Consider the following 6305-nt stretch of genomic DNA (forward strand, 5'->3'; position numbering starts at 1 on the left):
AACTCTTTGTTTTGTCGGTCGCTTTGTTCTTGTATTGCTTTTCTTTCTGCTTCTCTTTCTGCTTTGTCTTTTGCGTGCCTGCAATCCATTTCTGCTTTTCTTTCTGCGTGTCTGCGTTCCATTTCTGCTTTTCTTTCTTTGCATTCACGATCAAATTCTGTCCTTCTTTCTGCATTTCTTGCTTTGTCTTCTAACTTCTTGTCAATCATCCTCTTGTCGAAAGCCTCCATAGGAGTTAGTGCAATCGGTGTCGTAGATGGGGAAGGGTCAGAAAAACCTCCTGGTGGGGAAAATTCTTCTTCGCCTCTCTTATGCTCATCACTTCCAAGCGAAGTATCCATTCCGCTTCGAGTGATGACCATTCTGAAGTCGTGGGTTCTTGTGGGTCTTGGGGTCTTGGGTTCTTAAGTTCACGAGGAACTTGGGTTCTTATGGGTCTTGGGTTCTTGAGGTTTTCTTTCGCTTGTAAATCGCGTTGGAGAAAGATCTTCTCTTCACCCGAGTTCTACCCTTTTCTGCGGGCGCACCCCTTGGCGGCCTTGCGCTCACACCAAGGTTTCTTTTTCCCGCCTCACGTCGATTGGCCGGCCGCTAAGTGCACGGTCCGCTCTCAATGAGTGAAAAGAGACACAAGGGGAGGCTGGACAAGCCCTTCTTTCTTGGGATTCCTGTCACTCTTCAACAAAACACGATTAGGAATCACCACGCCCAAGTAAACTTGGGTTCGTGCGATCACAACAAGCAAAAAATATTTCTTGTGGTTCTTGTGGTTCTTTCCTTGAGTAATGCAGAACACTTCCAAAGCTCTAATACCAATGTTAGGTGCGGCGGAATGAATGTTGTATTTTCTCAAGATTAGTGATCTTTATTGCTCAAGGTTCCTTTTAGTTCTTAGGGAAAGAGAGAGCTTTCCGTCTTATGGAGAGTGCTGTGATCACGAACAAAGTGAGTGGATATTGTGCGTGCAAGTGAATGAGACTGAGAGAAGGATAGAGAAGAGATACGACACCCGAGTGGCTGTAAAACCCTCCTCCAAAGGCCCCACTCTCGTCGGCAAGAGTGGTCTATTCTTTGATTGCACAAAGGTGTACAATGCGTATGCAATGGACTATGCAACTTGGTCTATGCCGATGACGACGACGACGGCGACGGCTGAAATCTGAGATCTTCTAATCGCTGAATTTCAGGACTGTTTCGGTGGTTGAAAATGACTGTTTTGGCTGCGTTGTCTTGGCTGAAAAATGAGGTTTCTTAGGGCTGAAAACTGATGGTCTTTACGGGCTGAATCTGCTACACTTTAGGTGAATGATGCCGGTCTTAATTTGCTGCTGAAATCCAAAAACGCCAGGGGCTGAAATTGGTCCTTCTATCGCCTGGGTTCTGCAAATGCAAAAACGCTAGGCTGATCTGCTGTGTCGTGATGACGCCGGGGCTGATCTGCTGTACACAAATCGCCAAGGCTGATCTAATGCAAAAGCGCTAGGTCTTCTGTGGAGAAAACGCCAAAGTAGTCGCGGGGGTTGGTCTTGCTGAGAAGTTGCTTGTTGAGCAAGGTGCTCCTGCTGCCTCTTTTGCCAGAAAGTGCTAACTTGGGTTTGCTTATATATTAACTTAGCAAAATTGCCCTACCTACTTTTGTAGGAAAGTCACTTAAAAATAATAAGTGAAAATCCCAATAAATAGGAAAATAGGCTAAATACACTGGAAAATTCCCCTAACTGATGCTAGTGGATTCTGATGGGAATTCCGATGATCATGCTGTGTGCAACCGGAGGATATGCATCTATGTTAAGTGACTGGGCATGCACGGTCTACGAATAGATTCACAAAAGTGCCAGATCACTGCTAATCTAACTGACTTGGCTGACGGGAACCCTACTATGGTGTAGCTTGTCCACGGACACATAGGGTTGGGATGTGTCACGTGACACCAAAGTAGAGCTCAGATAAGAAAATCGCCCTCACAAACTGGGAATGAACAACCCCCCATCTGGCTTGCAACATGGTGTGCTAGAAAAATTTCACCTTGTTTAGTAGATGCTCCTTTGTATCAAGAGACGACTACTACATGGTCATGAAAGGCTGATGACAAGGATTAAACTGTTTAACAAAGCCAGTCTTCCTACAAAGTAACCTCCATGATCTCAGTTGCAAAAAGGTTTTGTAGCACATGTGAAGGGTAGCCAGCACTTTGTCAAAAACGGTGGTCTTGATACCAGTGCAAGTTTATTGATGTGCGCTCGTTTCTGAATTCCAGCATTTTGGTTGAACGGAATCTCCATGCCAAACAGTTCCTCTGCCGCTACAAAGGATTGCGTTCAAGTACACCATTACTACTAAGGTGTGGCACGGCACTACCATCAAACGAGTAAGAAAATGACTGCAGCGAAAAGCTTCTTAAATTCAGAAACCTCTGCAGCTTACATACCCACACATATCGAGCAATGGTCATACTTTGTGTGTGTGTGTTGCACTTGCAATCCCTCATGTCCAATATTTTAGAGCATTTTTGGCCGACCTCGTCTAGCAAGAGGGGCCTTCGGCTTCTATCGATGGACAAGCTGTGTTCTCCCGAGCGGCTAAGAGGGTTGAATATTTTGGACTTGAGACGTCATCTTCTGGCTCGGAAAGCTATGTTGTTGCCCGTTTTGGTGGAGCAGCAGCAACCCTGGGCTCTCATGGTCACACATTTGTGTGCGCACATTGTCACCCCTTCTTTTGGTCATTGGAAACCGACTTATTGGGATTTTGTTTTTGGGAAGCTTGAAGGACACATTCCTGGATGTCCATTTACTTCTTCTCTAATTGTTGATTGGAAGGTTGTCACTTCGCATTTGGCTTGGGATGGTCGACAATCCTCTGGGGGTAACTCTCTTCGCTTGGAGAGTCTGCATTGGAGCAGGGTTTTTGCTTAGAATTTGGTTCAACAGTCTCCTCGCCAAGCGTATTTTCTTTCCCAAAAAGGAATCTGTCAGGTGCATCAGGTGGTTGATGACTCGGGTTATGTTCTTTCTTTCGTTGATGCTGTCTCCCACTTTCGGTTGGGTCTTCACTATTCTCCTCTCTGGTGGGAGATTCAAAACATGCTTGTTGTTCATTCGCCCATTCCTCCTCTAGATGAAGACTCTCGCTTCTCATATTGGAATCTGGCTACTACTACATTGGACAACGTCTCAGCTGCCAGTGTTTATGCCATTCTTCAGTCTGATGTATGGATTGTGCATCGGGGTAATCAGTTGTGGTCGCTTTCCGAGTAATCCTTGTGGTGGCAACACGCATTGTCTCGCATTTGGCAGAGTCATCTGCCTTTGAAGGAACGTGTTTTCTTGTGGCGGTGCTTGGTGGGAGCTCTACCTGTTGGCAGTGTGTTGCATGCTCGGCATATTGCGCCTTTCCGCTGCCCCAGATGCCTTGAAGCTGAGGAGATCGTGCCACACTTGCTGTGGAGTTGTCGTCACTCCAGAGCCTTCATTCGGCAAGTGTCGACTGCTCTTCGACTACGTTTTCCTTCCGGCTCTTTTCAGAGACGATTTTGGCTTTTTGGGGTGCTTCGGTCACCACAATCTCAGTTTGCGGTCTTCTTCACCTGGGTCAGATTTTGGACTATGTGGGCCATCTAGCATCATAGGAACTCCTTAATGTTCCAGGGCACTTTTGTTGACCCCTTTCCCTATTTCAAATTATCTCTTGGTCAAGCGCTGCATTTTGCCTATGAAGCTGGAGACATCACTCTTGATGCCTACAAGATTTACTTTGACTGTTTCTAGCCTTCGGAGCCTCATAGTGCTCCGTCTTTTGTATCCTTTTCTTGTCTTTTGTATCCTTTTCTTTTCGTGGGTTTTCCTCGTTTTGAGGTTTCCCACTTGTAAATTAATCAAAGCAGATCTACAAAAAAAAAAAAAAAAAAAAGTGTGTGTGTGTGTGAGAGAGAGAGAGAGACCTGCACGGCTACAATTTGATACGGCGATGATCCTCTCATTAGACAATGGACACAGACGGTAGCCTGCCATCTCTTTGCCAGTTGAACCTCCTGTTGCAACAATTTGCTGACGACACTAGTGGTTTTGGTACACAACACAACCTCAATCTATCAATTTTCTTTGGGATTGCTTGGAGACTTTTTGTAAAGCTAGTGGTTCAGTTACAGATGACGATTCTGTACTAGGATAAAGGGACCATGTTAGTGCCACCTAAGGTGAGTGACCGACTGCGTGCAATATACTTCACTCTATGTCAATTGAAGGGGTGCGGTTGAAAGAGCATTGCAACAGCTATCTATAGTAGAAGCGCCATCGTGAATGAAGTACAACAGGCCACGCAGTACAGTAACGAAGTTTCCGTGTGTAACAAATTTGACTACCAAAGCGAAACCACTCAAGGGGGGTATTTAGTGCCATCGCAGCCAGCAAGGTCGAACTACGATCTGACGGACTTGATTCACTTTCAGCTACACTGAACAGAGGATTAAAGGCTTATTGTTGTCTCTCGTATAGAGCAAGCGTGTGTTAACATTATGGGGCGATGGGCCTCTGTAGAGGTACCCGGTTCTTAAATAGCCCCTTTACCCTTAGATATCATTGCTCAAAATAATTGTCACATTTTGAGAAGTGGGCAAATCTTCAAATCAAAATTGGAATATAACGAGAAAAGATCATATTTTCTTCAAGGCTAGAATTAGGATATGGAAGGACATCTACAAGGACCATTCCTTCTACACTGCTTAGGATGATGTTGAGAGATTCTAGATTTCTAACAACTATATGAACTTCCATTTGTCTAGAATGCAAGTAGATGGTGCTAGATTGGATAAAGGGGCATTCAAGAAGTGTAAAGTCATTGATCTGGATGAGATTTATACTTCTATGCAATAAGAATTTCTCCCACAAGCATGGTCTCATCCAAGAGTTATGTTAGAAGTTCATCAAAAGATGGAACATGTGTTGGAACAAGAAACAATGGCCTTAATAGTTTCAAAACTGTCTAGGCTTTTGCTTTGAAAGCCAAACATAGCCTTCTTTTGTGGTTAATCCTCCACCAAGGAATTTGGATAGTTGAAATATTCATGAAGATAGGCAAAGATGCTAGATGGTGTCCCAAATTTCACAAGAATAAAGAAACGATTAAGTACCTATTCTTCTCATGTCCTCACAACCAACCATATATGAAGATCTAGCAAAGCTAGCTCCACTTTATCCATCCAACTCCCTTCTCTTTGAAAGAGTAATTTTAGGGGAATTTCATAATGATGACATCTTGTTATGGCATACAACTTTGATACCTATGGTTGGCAAGAAATAGCTTTGTTCATGGAGATGGTGGTCACTGTAGATTTTCTCTTGCCTCTGGGATTGACAGTCTAACTAGTTATTTATCCTCTTTTGTAACTGATATTTCTTTTATGAGCAATGTTCAAGGTATGAAGGAGATTAGATGGCAGTAATGGACTTCCACCCTCTCCAAAGCTTATTATGTTGATAGAATAAGATGTTGTCTTGATTGGAAGTCTCACTTGATCCCCCTCACCTCTCCTTTTTTATCTCCCCTTTCCATACCTTTGAGAATTTTTAATTTGTTGTTGATGGGATAATTTATTTTTACTTTCTCAAAAAAACAAGTATGTCCCACGATCTTTGAAAAAAAAAAAGAAAAGGAGAATCAGTGTTGATTCTCCTCATGCAATCTACGAGCACTCAATTAAGCATGCAGTGAAGATGTTAGTCTGCTCTCTCTCTCTCTCTCTCTCTCTCTCTCTCTCTCTCTCTCTCTCTTTGCCTGCTTACATGCATGCATGGCGATTTGGTGTCCACAGATCGTCTCTCTCTCTCTCTCTCTCTCTCTCTCTCTCTCTCTCTCTCTCTCTCTCTCTCTCTCTCTCTCTCTCTCTCTCTCTCTGTGTGTGTGTGTGTGTGTGTGTGTGTGTGTGTGTGTGTGTTGGCAACATGTCTGCACCATCTCCCGCTTCGTTGCAACAGTGTGTGAGAGGGTGTGTGTGTTAAGGAGGGTGTTCAACACTTTGAGACATTCCAGTCCGAGGAAGAACCAAAGGAGGCAACAGGCGCACGGCCAAGAAGCGAAGAGAGAGAAGAAGAAGAAGAAGAAGAGAGAGAGAGAGGGAGATGATGGACCCGTAATCGCAGAGGGGGAGGGGGAGGTGATATCCGCCAAATTGTTGCTTATTATATGAGAGAGGCTTTTATTGACCTGGTCTGCACTTGTAGGGTCCATGCAGAGGTGAGGGGAAGGTGGCGAGGTGATGAGCGGGGTGACAAGGTCCTCTCTCTCTCTCTCTCTCTCTCTCTCTCTCT

At 44.4% G+C, this 6305-nt stretch overlaps 1 long non-coding RNA gene across 1 annotated transcript in view; it reads right to left on the bottom strand.

The window, feature by feature from the left end:
• The window catches only part of LOC147443849 (uncharacterized), a 48640-nt gene extending 44107 nt beyond the window's left edge, over window positions 1–4533 (bottom strand). The window contains exon 1 of the long non-coding RNA XR_015189987.1: window positions 3941–4533. This is a non-coding gene — a long non-coding RNA (uncharacterized LOC147443849). The remainder of the gene's footprint in view (window positions 1–3940) is intronic.
• Window positions 4534–6305: the final 1772 nt, after the last annotated feature.

This window comes from Adiantum capillus-veneris, chromosome 13 (genome assembly GCF_014529385.1).
Source record: "Adiantum capillus-veneris isolate H3 chromosome 13, ASM1452938v2, whole genome shotgun sequence".
Taxonomy (NCBI): domain Eukaryota; kingdom Viridiplantae; phylum Streptophyta; class Polypodiopsida; order Polypodiales; family Pteridaceae; genus Adiantum; species Adiantum capillus-veneris.